The 15,929-nt window shown below is 46.5% G+C and overlaps 1 protein-coding gene across 5 annotated transcripts in view; it reads right to left on the bottom strand.

Annotated features, from left to right (window-relative positions):
- The window catches only part of RAF1 (Raf-1 proto-oncogene, serine/threonine kinase), a 70,650-nt gene that overhangs the window by 28,785 nt on the left and 25,936 nt on the right, over window positions 1-15,929 (bottom strand). For 2 of the 5 annotated variants that reach the window (XM_018086262.1, XM_008928431.2), the window contains one exon: window positions 1,885-1,940. The exons of 2 other annotated variants lie outside the window; for them this stretch is intronic. The gene's annotated coding sequence lies outside the window, so the exon portion shown is untranslated. Of the gene's footprint in view, window positions 1-1,884; window positions 1,941-12,210; window positions 12,297-15,929 lie in introns of those variants that run through there. One more of the 5 variants, XM_018086260.2, reaches the window with a different exon arrangement.

The following is a 15,929-nucleotide window of genomic DNA, read 5'->3' as shown; positions in this document are numbered from 1 at the left end:
TAAAGCCAAGTGCCGGGTCCTGCACTTTGGCCACAACAACCCCATGCAGTGCTACAGGCTGGGGACAGAGTGGCTGGAAAGCAGCCAGGCAGAAAGGGACCTGGGGGTACTAATTGACAGGAGGCTCAACATGAGCCAACAGTGTGCCCAGGTGGCCAAGAAGGCCAATGGGATCTTGTCCTGTATCAAAAATAGCGTGGCCAGCAGGAGCAGGGAAGTGATCCTTCCCCTGTACTCTGCGTTGGTGAGGCCACACCTTGAGTATTGTGTTCAGCTCTGGGCCCCTCAGTTCAGAAAGGATATTGAGGTGCTGGAGCGGGTCCAGAGAAGAGCAACAAGGCTGGTGAAGGGACTGGAGCATAAGTCCTATGGGGAGAGGCTGAGGGAGCTGGGGTTGTTTAGCCTGGAGAAGAGGAGGCTCAGAGGTGACCTCATCACCGTCTGTAACTACCTGAAGGGAAGTTCTAGCCAGGTGGGGGTTGGTCTCTTCTCTCAGGCACTCAGCAACAGGACAAGGGGGCACGGGCTTAAGCTCCGCCAGGGGAAATTTAAGTTGGATATCAGGAGAAAATTCTTTACAGAGAGAGTAATCAGGCATTGGAATGGGCTGCCCAGAGAGGTGGTGGATTCACCATCCCTGGAGATTTTTAACCGCAGATTGGACGTGGCACTGAGTGCCATGATCTAGTAAATGGACTGGATTTGGACCAAGGGTTGGACTCGATGATCTCGGAGGTCTTTTCCAACCCAATCGATTCTATGATTCTGTGAAAACACAGCCAGTGCTAAGTGACCTGGATAGGCAGCAGAGGATGCAGTGATGCAGTTGGTTCAGGGCAGCTTTAAGCTGATGAATTTAGTTTATTAAATATGGGCTACGGGCCAGAACCAGCAGTGCCACATGGAGGTCAACACTGGGATTCCAAGAGCCTGGGCATGGAAACAATGTAGGGATGAGAGGAGAAGGCAGCAGAGGGGCAAGAACATCAAGAAAAGTTTGAAAAGGCCCTGAGATATCTTCCTGAGAAGATAAAACAGATTATTCCCTTATATTTTAAAATAAAGTGCACCAAGGAATAGCTGAATATATCTTTCTGCAATAGGAACTAAATTTAACGTGATACTAACTTGAGTATTTTAGCTACAAACTGCCTGGACAGCTCTAATAACTTTATTTTATTGGTTTGTATACACCTGATTTTGCAAAGAAACCTGCATAAAATGGCAAATAAAAACTGGATGTACCTAAAAATTAAAGACTGTATACAAGTAAACTTAGTTAGACTATGTCAAATATTTACTAAATTACTATGTTCTGAAAGCCTCCAAAAAGAAACTATGCTCCATTTTAACTCCATCTTACATTATCTTACTAAATACATCCAAGAAATTACAATTCTGGTTTGGGTGGGCTTTTATTTATTTAACAAAGTGCCATAACAGACTTTTAGTTTCGTAGATAAGAGTTCTAAGATAATGTCACAGACATGATTTACATTAGGTCTGGATTATTCCCAATAGATCTGCAGTTGTGTGGAAAGGCAAATGCTGTTTGGAGAAGACAGCCAAATATCAAGATCTAAAGTTCTAAACTAAGGGCTTTTCCCCTGCAAAGTAAATATCCATGGAGACTGACTAAAGTAAGAGCTGAAGTTAAATATACACTTCTGATAAAGCAAACACTGAAACAACTGTAGGTACCATATCAATTTTGTGGTATTTTTCAAAAAAAAAAAAAAAAGGAAATTTTAGCTGCAGTGCATTAATACATGCACAGAGCTTGGCTAAGTTTCCCTGCCCCCAAGAAAGGTCCAGGCACCTCAGAATAAATAATGGGGCAAGATAAGGAGGAAGGGAAAGATAACAAGAGAAAGTTATTTATACCTTTAGTTTTCCTTTAAGTGAATGAAGTCCTATAACAAAAGGACGAAGCACATCATCTGTGGAAGGTAACACAAAAACAGAACATATTTACTATTTTCACAGACAAACTTATACACACACACTACAGATCAAATTAATAACAAAAAAACTACTTTGTGAATTACATCAATGACAGTTAAATTATCATCCTTCTTATGTCAGAGTTCTCAGGGCCTTCCAACCTTTCAGTGTTTTACACCACATTTCACTGCAAGGAGACACAATGTCCAAGGCCAGACTGCAGGACAACCAAAGGCCACCCAGTTCAACAGAATGTCATTCTCGTTGAAGAACACTGTAAAGATCATTTACAGCTCAAAACTAACCAAAGTAAAAATTAAGCTGAAAACTGTCTTCTCACCCATCAATTCCTCATTCCCACAGAAACACCTTGCTGACTCACAAATGGGGACACTTCTTGGATACAAAGCAAACAAACAGCAGTGAGCAGCTGAGCCTCTGAAGGCTCTCTGGTGCACATAAGCACCACTGTGAGAGCAGTCCCAGCTTTCTCACATCTGCCTTTGGATGAAATCAAAGAAAGCACACGTAACAAAAAAATCAACAGATCTTACACTGTAGCTCACTTTTGGTTAGAAGAACCCTCCCTTCTGGACAGAGCAGATGGGAAAAAATTAAAAAGAATAAAAACAAGCTGCACTGATTTTACCCAAGACAGCAAACTCCCTAAGACTAACAAGAAAGCAGAAGAATGCTTTGGGACCTTCACCTTGAGCCACTTGGTCACCTAAAAATTAAAAACTACCTGCAGTCTGAACTGTGCATTTGTCCTGCTTACCACCTCTGCACCTCTCTCCAACATTTTGGAATGTGACACACAAAATATTGTGAATATGGTTTCCACCATGGAAAACCAGGGAGACTGCAGAGAAGGGAGGAAGGAATTCTGTCTTTTGCACACCAGAGGAAAAGCTGAGATCTTTAGTTATAACTGAATACAAAAGAAGCAAATGAATCCAGTCAGTATGACAGATAATGCTGCATGAAAGAGAGGATAAAAACCTGATGGGGAAGGGTACAGAGTTTACAGAATGAGAAGACAAAGCATTTTTTATTGTAAAATCAGCCAGAAGAAAAAAGAATCTCATACACAAATCAAGAAGAGAAGGTACAGCATAAAACAAGTGTGATGGGCTAAAGAAGCAGCAGGTACAGTGTTTTTACCTGCAACCAAAGCAATAGTCATGAGGGAGGAAAAATCACAGGTTTTTCTTGACAGATGAGACACATGACAAAAACAATCAGTAAGGACACCTGTTAACAGAACTGGCAACAAGGAGGGTTTAAGTGAAAGAGTTGTCAAAAACACCAGCTGTTACAGCAGATGTGAGATTCAATTAAACCTGAGATGGACAATTGTTCAGCAAAGACAATAGCAAAGCCAAGGGAGCAGAAATTACTCTGGTCTGGAGGAAGTTTGCCTACTTGCAGGATTTCCAGCTGAGATGCACTGTGGAGCAGCAGGAGGAGCAAGGGAAGCAGGTGCCCTGGGAGGGGAATGCTGAACTCACACAGGTTATCGCTGATCCCACTCCGGGCTCAAACCATGGCTTCTGAAAAATTCTGCTACAAATACACACCTGAATAACAAATAACACCCCAGGCAGAACAAAAGCCTGGGGTTTGTGCTTCAGGGTTGCCAATCACTTTTGAACCAGATGCCGATGGTTTTAGAAAACACACCTAACAACACTGTATTTAATACATCTAACATCTGTATGTGATCCCTCTACAGCTGAGCCCACTGTTACACTGTTAGGGCACTCCTGCTGCTTCCTCCAGTTTTCACTACAGATAGTTTGGTAAATACACCACTTTGTCACTGGCAGTGCTGAAAGCCTATTCCCAGAAAAAAACACATTGATTTCCTATTGGGTGAAGGAACCATCAACTTAGAAATTTATCAAAATCAGCCAGGCCTTTTAGAAGTTGTGACAAAAAACTCCTACTACACTTATTCCTGGGCTACACTGTTAATCCCCACCTTTAAAAACCACATTGCCTATTTAGAGTCTCCACATGAGAAACTGAGAAAGACAAAACAATCAATATACAAAGGAACACAAAATTAAGAAAAAATTCCTCTGCCAGACAAATATGCAAACAAAAGCGAAAGAATCTCTTGCAGTCACAGTGGCAGTATTATTTATGGTGACGAAAGAAAAAATATGTTCAATGTAAGACAATTATAGGCTCAATCTGCCCAACAATTTTCTTCAGAACATACAGCAGTTCTGTAAAACAAAATTATTGCAGGTACTGTCCTGTAATTCAACATCACAAGGGCAGATCTTACTGGAATAGGTAAAAATAGCACTAGTGAACATGCCAAAGTCTTTCCACTGCAGGGCCACTGCTTAGATTGCAACATCAGCTGGCTCTCTTTTTGTAACCTCTTGATTGCCAGTGAACAAGTCACAGTCACTGCAAAGGTTTGAGAAAGCTCAGAGTGAGCGGTGCCCTGTCTCTGTGCCCAAATCCATCGGGGTGTCCCTGCCGTGGGCACTGGTGCAGCAGTCACTGCCTGCCCAGTGCACACCTGCTCTGCAGCACCCAGCACACGGGGCTGATGGCACGGGGACACGCTTCAGTTTTGTCAAACGTCAGCGTGGAACTGAAGCCTTGCACACTCTGCTGCCTCTTCTGGTTGCAACACACTGGGAGCTACTCCCTGGAGTCCAAACATCCTCCAGAGATGGCCCAAACCCCAACTCCCCTGAGCGAGCACAGCTCAGCTCCGCAGGGGCTCTTTGCACCCTCCCAATACCCACAGCAGCTACCCCAGCAGGAACACCCCGAGCAGGGACACAGCAGCAGCACTGCCGGCTCCCAGAGATCCCTGCCCCGCAGCCTGACTCCCACTGATCAGACTGTGCCATCAGGCCAAGGACAGCAGGACCCTGCCCACCACCGGCTCTGTGCCCGCTCAGCCCGGGCAGTGACTGACACAGCTTCCCAAAGCACACTGAGACAGGGAGGGCAAAGCCAGGAAACAGCAGGACATCACTCTGCTTGCACAGGTGCTCTGACACTCTTCTCCCTCATCTAAGAGGTCTACCCTTCAGACCCGAAAGTGCGGAATAATCAAGAGATGTTTCTATTTGCACAGAATGGTCCCTGTACTGTTTGTCTCTATGAAGAACTATAGACAGGTCTCTTGCAAATTCAAAAGTAGGAGAGTTGAGATGCTTTTGCCATATTTAATGCATGAGTTTTACAATACAGGTTTTACAAAAAAAACCCAAATACATTAAATTACAACAGAAATGCGCAAGAATATTTTCCTAATAAATAAATTAATAAACTAAAAATATTTTAATGGGGTTACGCAGTAGATTACATCTGAAGGAATTCAAATTCTATCAGAAATTATTGAAATAAAGAAAATATTAACCCAACAGTAACCTTGGAACTAACAACTGCTAGATAAATTCTGAGCTTCAGGAATCAAAAAAAAAAACAAGGTTTTTTTAGAATGTGAAGCTGGGGTTATATCCTATGTACCAAATATGACCAACTTTCATAGAAACTTAGCACACTTTCCATACCAAAGCTTAAAAACCACCAAATTGCTATGTATCAAAATACACCTTTTGAACTGAAAGCTTGAGAGGTGATTGCAGGTTCTCTCAGCTTCACATTAAGTGGAATAAAAATCCATCTTTTTCTTCAACAAGAAACTTTTTAACTATGGTACTTTCTATGAAAATCTCTTGGAAATAATGTAACTAGCATTTCTGGGGGAACAATAAATTAGGATTTTTTTTAAAATTAAAATATGATTAACTAGTGTTTTTTCTTCTGAGCAACATTTCTACCACTGAAGCTTCCAATCTAATGGTCCTCCCTACATTTGCTGTATTATTTTGCAAGACTGTCCCTCTGTATTCGTACATTTATGTAAAAACTCTGTGCAAACCAAAGGGAGTACCTGCACCTTCACCTGTCTCATTATGCTCCTTCAGTTTCACCAAGAAACTCTTATGTAAAATCCCACACATAGTTTATTCTACACAAGCAAGTGAATAAAGAGAGAGCAGTGCCTTTTGTAGTGTGCTAATAAACTGAAAAGACCACTGGAAAATACTGAAAGTATGACTAGATTTTGAGCAAACACTCTGAAATGATTGAGAACAGAACAAGAAAGCAGAATATCCAAAAACTGGCACCAGTTACTGACAGAGCTGACAGGGACATACACTGGAATCAATGACTGGCAAAATAAAAGACATTACAGAAAAGGGAACATTAGTCACGTTAAAAGTTTTTCAATCTATACAATCATAGAATATCCTGGGCTGGAAGGAACTCACACCTTAAATGCTTTCCCATTATCTGAAGGCATTAGAGATATCTTTCTTTTAGCTGTGCACTACCCTGCATCTCCCTCCTGCTGATCCCTCAGCTTGAGGTTCCTAAAACCTCCGCTTTCAAAAATCCTGCTTGTTCTGTAGGGAAAAAAAAATTGTATGTAACAGAAAACTCTAATGGGGGCTCTGAGCCATTTTTTAAAGGCTGAAGCCCTGAGCCAGCTTTGATTAATCTGGTTAACCCCACGCCACACCCAGCTGGAGTTACTGAAGCAACCTCCCTCTGCCTGGGAACTAAAAATACACCAAGGGCTGCACTGCTCTGCCCCGATCCTACGTGTTTCCATCGGAATGCCCCAGGAATGACCGCCCTCTTGGCAGCTGTTTGTCACAACTGAAGCACTGGGGGGTCAGACCAAGAGCAGGTATGCAGTGTACATGCAGTGAACGCTGAACGTGAAGGGAACAATGGAACAGAGAGGGAGAACAGGCCCGCAATCCCCGCGGCATCGGCAGAGCCACAGCACGGCACCGGGCACCCAACCTGAGCACCCACAGCGGGAAAGGGGCTCCAGCAGGGAGGGGCAGAGCCAGGGCCCGCCTGCACAGCCCCAGGCAGCAGAGAGAGCACACACTGACACTCACACAGGCACACGCTGCTGCGAGGCAACTCCAGAACTGCTCTGCCTCAAGTCAGAGGCACTGAACTGTGATTTAACTGTGCTCTGTTCCCTTCTGCACTCAGGACACAGAGTGTGCACAGCAGAGAGGCAGGGCAGGCACCGAGAGGGGCAGGGCAGGCACAGAGAGGGGCAGGGCAGGCACGGAGAGGGGCAGAGGGCAGCAACGAGAAGGGGCAGGGGCAAGGCACCGAGAGGCAGGGCAGGCACCGAGAAGGCAGGGCAGGCAACGGAGAGGTGGCAGGCAGGCAACGAAGAGGGGCAAGGGCAGGCACGGAGAGGCAGGGCAGGCACGGAGAGGGAAGGCAAGGCACGGAAGAGGGGCAGGGCCCAAGGCAACCGAGAGGGAAGGCAGGCACCGAAAGAGGGAAAGGCAAGGCAACCGAGAAGGGAAGGCAGCACCGAGAGGGGCAGGGCAGGCAACCGAGAGGGAAGGCAAGGCAACGGAGAGGCAGGGCAGGCACGGAGAGGGAAGGCAGGCACGGAGAGGGAAGGCAGGCACGGAGAGGGAAGGCAGGCACGGAGAGGGAAGGCAGGCACGGAGAGGGAAGGCAGGCACAGCTGCACCTGCAAACAAACCCACCGCGCTGGCTCTGCACAAATCCAGCTTCTGCACGATAAAATTTTACCTCTAGAAAGGCTGGCATCCCCCATAAGCAAGCAAAACCCACTGCAAAATACACAATTCAATCACATGGACTGTGTCGCTTAAAACCCTGAAAAAAATATGCTTGCTTATGTATGCATTCTACTTATTAATTGTCAGTTCTCATTCTTAGCTCTGAAGTCTACCAAGAAAATGCTTTTCTCCTTTCCCAGTGCCTCAAGAACGGCGCTTTGTTTACCCTCATGTGCTGTTGCACTGCACCATTTTGGTACACAAGATGACCATATTCTATTAAACTGTAAAAGGTCAGTACGCAATGCTGCAATAAAATCAACTTTGTGTAAAACAGATGACATTTATAGTACAAACACAATATTCAAGTCACTCAGGGAATAAACGTGCGCCAGCTGCTTTTCAAAGCAAAATCTTTGTTTACAAAAACCCAGCGCATGCAGCGAGAGCCAGCACAGCTCTGAGAATTATTCACAGAACTGGGGCCAAAACAGAGTTTCTTTCCAGAAAAAATATAAGAACATCGCTAAGCATGGACTACCCATACAGAATAAGCTGTATCTGCTTCATGCTGTCTCAAAAGCCATGAGCTCACTGCTAAAACACCTTGTTAGTTTGTCATAGTTACCTGATTTCCCAGGATTGTATCAACTCCTCTTTCCGTTAATTTCTAGAGCTGACCAAGTGTTTCCACCACCTCATTCAACACACAGTGGGTGTATTTCAGATCAGAACATACTGAAGGGTTTTGCATAAGTAATTACACAAAATCAATCAAAATTGGTACAATGTAGATGTAAGCCTATCTGTTCACAAATTAAACTTATGTGAAACTGTCATGCTTAAATTACCAGTCTTGAAATTTGGCAAACCACAAGCTTCAATCTTGTTTTGAAGATTTTTTTGTTACTTCCCCACGTAAAGGTAATTTTGACTTATGCAATTTGATGGTTTTTTGAGAAATAGAAGGCTGACTTCTGTTTCTCTTCACACACATTACACACTTGTATAACGTGGATGGTCCAGAAACTTGTTTCATACAAAACAACAATCCTTTTCCATCACTTGTTTCAAGCTGAATTTGCACAGAAGTTTTGGAAATCCACCTGCACAAAGCCACGTTCAGCTGGTATTGGGTGACCACAGTCCTGCCTCTCCTCCAGCAGCTCTGGGATGTTATCACCTCATTCCAAGTGAACAGTGAGGCACAGGTAGGAAGAACAGGAAATTCCCACAGGCTAAGGAAGCCAAAGGACAGAAGAATTCTTTGCTCTCCATCAGCCAGGGCACCACGGCACAAACCCTTGGTGTGCTGCAGGAGCACATTCCCACCTGAGGAGCCCAGGTCAAGGCCAAGGAAACCCCTCCCTCTGTCCAAGCTGGCCAAGGAGGCAGGACAAGCAACTTCAGAACTGATGGAGGAGGAGAAAAATCCAGGGGGTGTTTAAGTGAGGCAACAGCAAAGACGGGGAAGCAATTTAAAGACAGTAATCCAACCCAGCAGCTCTTGGTTCCCATCTCCTACAGAAGCTTTACAACCAACAGCTCTGAACTGAATGTGTTTTCAAAGAAGGAAAACTTGGGCTTTTTTCCTCAGCTCCGGGTTTCCCAACAGTAAAGAAGGAGCCACATAAATAATGTGGGGGGAGGAGGGGAGTATATGTTCCAGAAGAAATTAGTGCTGATTTAGCTTACCAAGAAGTGCTGACCAATGATTTCTGTGGGTCATGTCTGTGGTTTATAAAATATGAGCTATTTTAATAAGTCATAGTAAGTTCAGGCCCTGAGACAGCAATGACTTCATATGTAATTTGAACAATGCAGTGGTGGCAAGAATAAAAAATGGGAAAGGGATTCAACTGAAAATAAAATAAGTTTTAGATCTTCTTTAAAAAAAAAATAGCTATTTTCTCTGCAACTTCCAGATTTTCTTTCAAAGCAGGTTAGTCAGCAGTGTTGCACAATAAGTTGTCCAGTCCTGAAGATATTAAGTATGGCAACAAACCATATGAAAAACACATTTCAGGTTTCTGAAAGCACTGCTGCTCCAACACAACTATGCTGGTTCACTTCTGATTTAATAATTTAACATTAAATTGCTTACTACATTAACTATCCATGTCATGAACACACATCCAGATCCATACCTCTTTCAAGATAAATTGTAGCCCTAGGGATTACCTACAGAAAATGTTCATTAAGACAAACCAAATTAAAGCCACTTCCATTCTGAATGGGTGACCACAGAAGAGATTTAACTGAACTGCCTCAAATTAACTCTCACATTCCCCATGTCAGTCTTTCCTTCTGCACCAACACTGCAGACATATCCTAAAGAATAAGAATACCCTTCAAATTACCCCCTGGTTTGACACTATGCAGTGATCCTTTAGGCAGTATCCGGAGCTGACTTTTCCAGAAGCATTAGAAGACATCTTATAAGTCTTTTGTACAAAACTGTTTTCATATATTTTAAGCTGGTTTGGTTTTGGAGGAATCTGAGTTTTGCTGCACTACAGATCCTTGTTTTGCCCACCTATGACAACCTACAGCTGCACCTGGAACACACACTGTGCTCCAGCAATTCCACTGCAACTGGTTTTGGGGTCTCGCTGTGCCAGGTAAGGTCCCTGTATTTATGGGTGTCACTTAAATGCTAAGAAAGAAAAAGAACTTCACAGGCAGGTTATCTATGTGTGCAGTGAGACTGCAGATAAAGAGAGGCCAGAGACAGCCCTGGTTGTGCAGGAATACCACTGCTACATGGCACGGCTGGAACAGTTTAGAGGAAATTAGGACGCGAAAGGATCTCACTCCAGTTTGCAAATGGCTTTTTTTAACTGAGTTTAAATCCCAAAAATAAACCAAAATCAAGCAAGCAGCTCCAACCAAAGAATGCCTGAGCAGAAAGCTTTGGTTGTGCTCATACAACCTAAAGGCATTTTCCACTCCCGGTCCAGCAGCCTGTGGATCGCAGTGACAGGAGGGTCAGGGAGCCCCCTGGAAGCGCAGGAGGGACAAAGCTGCAGCTGGACACGAGCAGGCCGGGCCAGCACAGCCACCGCTGTGGGCAGGGCACGGCTCCAGGGGGGCGGGATACTCATCGTCCTGCTCTTCCCCCTGGACAGGGCACAGATCCCGGGGCGAGGGATGCCCACTGCTCTCCCTCTCACGGACAGGACAGGGCTCCAGGGGGCGGGATACTCATCGTCCTGCTCTTCCCCCTGGACAGGGCACAGATCCCGGGGCGAGGGATGCCCACTGCTCTCACGGACAGGACAGGGCTCCAGGTCTGCGGGATGCTCATCTCCCCTGGACGAGGCACGGCTCCAGGTGTTCCAGCTTCCCCCCGCTCATGCCCTAGTCCGGGCACAGCTCCAGGGCTGCGGATGCTCCGCCCGAGCCCCTCCGCTTTCGCTGACAGGCGGCCACGGCCCGGCGCAGCCGCGTTCCCCCGGCCCGGCCCGGCCCTCGCTCCGGCCGACCTATGCCGCCCAACGGGCTCCGCGCCCCCGCCCGCTCCTGTCCGCTCCTCCCCAGGCGCCTGGTCGGGGCAGAAGCGGCCCGCCCGCCCTCACGGCCGGCTCAGCGCCGCCCGCGGCCGAGCGGACGAGAGCGGCGCCCCCGCTGAGGGGAACGGGACCGCACAGGACAAGAGGACAGCGCGGCGCTGTGCCCGCTCGGCCCGGCGCTCCCCGCCCGTACCCATACCGGCCCGGCGCTCCCCGCCGTGGCCCGGCCCGCCAGGCGCGTACCTGTTCGCCGGCCCGCGCACGCTACCCGCCCGCACCCGGCCCGCGCCCCCCGGCCGTGCCCGGCCTCGCCCGTACTGCGCCACGGTGCCGCTCGCTCGGCCGCGCTCACAGAAAATGGCCGGCCCGCGCCCGCCGACATTTATCCCCGCCCGCCCGCTCGGCCGCTCCGGGCTGCCGTCCTGCGCCGCACGGCCCGCCCGCTCGCCCCCGGCCCGCCGGGGAGCGCGAGCGCGTCGATCGGCGCCGCCGCCATTATGGGAGCGGGCGAGGGAAGGAGAATGGAGGGACGGATCCCGAAGGGCAATGGGGGGGGATTCTGAGGGGAAATCTCGGCCGCCGCCGCGCTCCAGTCCTGCCCCGGGAAACCGACCTGGGCGCGGGGGAAATGAGCGCTGCCGGGGGCTGGAGCGGGTGCCCGAGCCGTGCCGCCTCCCCTCGGCTCACCCTCAGAGCGTCCCCCTCAGCTCCCTGACCGGCTCCCCCTTAGCCATGACCTCGGCTTGAGCCCCTCAGGAATTTGACAGTTAATTAATGAATTAATTAACTAACCGGGGCCATCGGCAGCGCCTGAGCCGCGGTGTGGGCCCGGGACAGCCCCGAGTCCTGCAGGGCACACACCTCGTCCTACCTGTGCGGGGCAGAGCCCGGCTCTGCGGGGAACGGGCAGCGCGCCCCAAGGGGCGGTGCGAGCCGAGGGGTGGGGTGCGCGCTGCTGGGAAAGGGACCGCAGGAGAAATTTTAAAAAAATAATAATAAAAAAAAACAGCGTGCGAGCTCTTTTCCTGGAGGAGACAGGGAACAGCTGTCAGGCAGCGATCCCCGTGTAACTCGGGACAGGCTCCATGGAAAAGTTGGGATACCAAAGGGCTCTGGCTGGAACTCCCAGTGCTCCACGAACTCACTTTTAGCTTTGAAAACGTCCAGCACGGCACATCAAGTGGTGAACGGGGGGTTTATCACCCCAAAACGCAGCTCCCAAGGACAGCCACTGCAAAGGAAAACATCTCTCCTAGAACTGTTCTTAAGGAGCATGCATGTTTGCATTTACAGTCATGTAAGTTCCATTAATTGGTAATTAAATAAGCATTTCTCTAAAAAGAGCCTCCAGCAAACTTCTCTCAGCCTTATTTGGGATTTCTCTACAGCAGAAGGTTTATTCTGATATAAACCAAGACTTGAGTCCAGCTAAAGTCACATTAACCTCACAGAGGCATGGCAAGGGCAAGGAAAAAAAACAACACTGTTGGGTTTGCCTCTCCTAAGCACCAAATGAGAAAAAAATCCCCAAACATACAGAATCTTTAGATACTGGTGCCCTCCAGGAAGAGATGTAGGTGCCAAGTAATAGAAGATTGAAATGGGGGTGACAGCCAGGAGCTCTGGAAGGCTGAAACACAAGTTTCCGTGTCTTTAGGATGCTGTGATTCAGTGTTTTATCCCCATATGTTCTAAAAGTTACCACTTATTCCAGTGTAATAAAGCCTTCAATTTAGAGGATATTTATAAAATAAATATTTAAGCTTTTTGTAGCACTCTTTCACAAGACAGACCACATGGAGATTTCAGCCTTGCTCTTAAAAAAAAAACTGCTTCTCTTGTTTTCCTCTTCCCCATTGCCCTGGGCTCAGACCTACCAAAAAAACCCAGAAAACCAAGTCCAGACCAAGACAGTGCCTACCAAGGACAACATTTAAACATGTGAATCATCCTTTTCAAATTCCTATAGAGTAACTTTCCTTTAAGTGTCTCGTTTATACTGAAGAAGTCCTGTGATGCACAGACACTGTTTATTTATCTGACTTTAGCAGGAGTCATAGCCATGTATCTGAGAAACAAATGAACTGGAGGCAGCGGGTACAGTAAATATTCACATGGTTTTGGACTAAGCAAATCCCTGTAACATGGTAGAAAGTAGTACAGACTTTAGAAAAACATGCAAAAGGATCTTAAAATATTGTAATGTAAAATATAAGTACCTACCATGAGGAGCTTAAAAAGAAAGAGGTAAAAGAAGGAGGGACATCCACCTCAAGAAGAGGTGGTTTTGATAAAGACTCATAAAGTTTTAAACTTCTTTGAAAAGGGTAGAAGGATCAAGGATTGTATCTGGAACAAATAAACACAGGTCTGGAGGAAAGCAAGCCAAATTTCAGAGAGTTAAACAATGTGGCACATGCAAAGAAATACAATAATTACAAGAAATAAGAAGAAAAGCAAACAAGGAAACCAATCAAAGAGACTGAAACAAGGCAGCTCTAATGTAGAAGGGAAACAAAAATGGAACAAACTTTCCAAAATAAACTGAAAATTCTCAGCATTCTTGCTGAGGCTGACCTGGTTTGTGCTTGTGCTTAGATGTCTGGGGTGTGAATGTCCAGGTATTGGACTTCCATTTGTCCAGGCCCACAATCCCATCTGACATTTGCACCCTCTGAGGGGTTTTATGCCTGTACAAAAAGCAGCTTGAGGAGTGATTTGAAGGGGAATGAGAACCATGGGGGCTGGGCCAGGCTGAGTTAGGGACAGCAACCATTATCTTGAGCAATCTGCCTCGTGGCTGTAGCCTGGGAATTCATTCCCTTTCCTCCAGTGGGTATCTCAGCCAGGCAGAGCCATCCCAGCTCCCCAGACCCCGGTTTGCTCACAGCTGAAAACGAGAGGGATGATGCCCCGTGAGCATCTTGGAGCAGAGTTTGAATTCTGGCTGCTGAAAAGGAGCCGTAAAAGTTAAACCTTTCCTCATTTGTGGTGGTTCAGTTTGCTCCATGCAATATTCCTGAATTCCCAGCCCACTTAACTGTCATTACCTGGGGATTCTCCAAAAGTATCAAATATTTGAAGTGGCATGGTGTAACTTAATTGTATCCTCATTACATGACATAGCTGTGAGCCTCAGAAGAATGAGTAGCAAGAATTAGGAGTGGAATGCTGGCTGGAGGAAAGGAGAAATGTATATACACAGTTCATTATGGAATTTGGGGTATCAAATCTTACTCCCTGACTCCTCAAGCCAAGGATTACTATAGAGAAACTTTGCCACTTTATCCAGGTTTCTTCCCCCTGAGCCACAGTCCAAGCTTTGTCCCTCTGCATGCCAGGTTGATATGTGCTACAAGTCATTCTCTTATTCTCCCATGAGATTTTCTTTTTTGATTAAGAGAACATTGCTTAGTTTAGGTCAAGTTAGATACAAAAGAAGTCCAGTGTACAGAGGCCATGAAGAAAATGGCCTTGAACATAAGCATTTGCAACCTAAAAGAAAAGCCAAATAAGGAATCTCTAGTTTGTTATGGTCGTGCATAAACTATTTATACTTTATCATTCAGCTGAAAGACTTTATTATTTGCCTGTGTCACTGAAGTGTTCAAAGAAGAGGGTTGGAAATAGTTTATAATAATTTATAGTTTGGGTTTTTTCATGCATCGAGAATTCAAATTGCATAAATTACTTTATAACAACAGGACATATAAAGCTGTTAAGAATAAGTAAATTTGTTTTGCTGGACTGAAAACCATAGCACAGTCTGTTCACATTAATTATTTTTGCTGGTTTGTCCTGAAAAAATTCTCAACTTTTGATTTTATCCATATCCAGCCAAAAGTGGTTGCTGTTGGGCTGGCTGCGGTACGTGCCTCACCTGATCACTGCTTCATTCTATATCTAAGTTAAAGTTAGTATCTTCATTTTTCCTCTTCTTCCTTTTCACTGCTTTAACTCTTTTCATTTAAGAAACATATTTATCTAAAAAAGTTACACTATTCCATAGAGGAATATTATCCTCTATTGCATGTTCTTCCAAAACTAGTTTCATCTCTAGTACTATAATCTATTAGGTGTTCATCCCTACGTGGTTCTTGGCTGTCTTTCTACAAAATTAACAATAAAAATGTTTGATGAAAGCATCAGTTATATAGCTTTTCAATACCAGTTTGTGTGGGAACACTTCAGAGTAAAATTGAAACAGCTTTTCATTAAGCCTTGCACTAATTAAATTATTCTGGGAGTGCAGCTCTATAAACAGCAAACAATAATCTCTTACTGAAAAAAAATAATGTCATGATAATCTTACGTGAAACATTCTTACAACTTCCAAGAAGCCCTGTCCCAGTGGCCAGCCGGTAATTCCTGGTATCACAGCTACCCAGTGTGTGCCCAGTTATCCAGGGGCAGCAGAGCTGTCCTGCTGCTCCAGTTTCAGTGCCCTGCCCTTTGCTTCTAGGAACACCCAGGGCACTGCCCTGCCCGGCCCCTTCCCTCCCACTCCTCTCCAGGCAGGGCAGCCCAGTGCCTCTCCTGAACTCCCTTCCCTCCCACTCCTCTCCAGGCAGGGCAGCCCAGTGCCTTTCCTGAGCTGTGGGTGCTCCTTGGCAGGACTCCCTCCCGGATTCCCCTCTCCCGGTGTCCGAAGGAGCTGTGCCGTGCCCGGAGCTGTCCCCGAGCCCAGCCGCGGGCAGTGCCCCCGTGCTGCTCCACTCCCTGAGGCCCCTTGCTTTGGCAACGCACAACAGCCCGACAGAAAACATCCCCAAAGCCACGGGGGCTCGCAGTGGCCTCTGCGAAATCGTGTCTGGCAATAGAGGGAAAGGTGTATTTTCTTAGGCCACCAGCGCGTTGGTTTTCC

The sequence above is a fragment of the Manacus vitellinus genome, unplaced genomic scaffold (assembly GCF_001715985.3).
Source record: "Manacus vitellinus isolate BGI_N305 unplaced genomic scaffold, ASM171598v3 scaffold_91_pilon, whole genome shotgun sequence".
In the NCBI taxonomy this organism is placed as follows: Eukaryota; Metazoa; Chordata; class Aves; order Passeriformes; family Pipridae; genus Manacus; species Manacus vitellinus.
The sequence above is the reverse complement of the archived record's forward strand: the minus strand, read 5'-3'. Positions and strand labels throughout refer to the sequence as shown.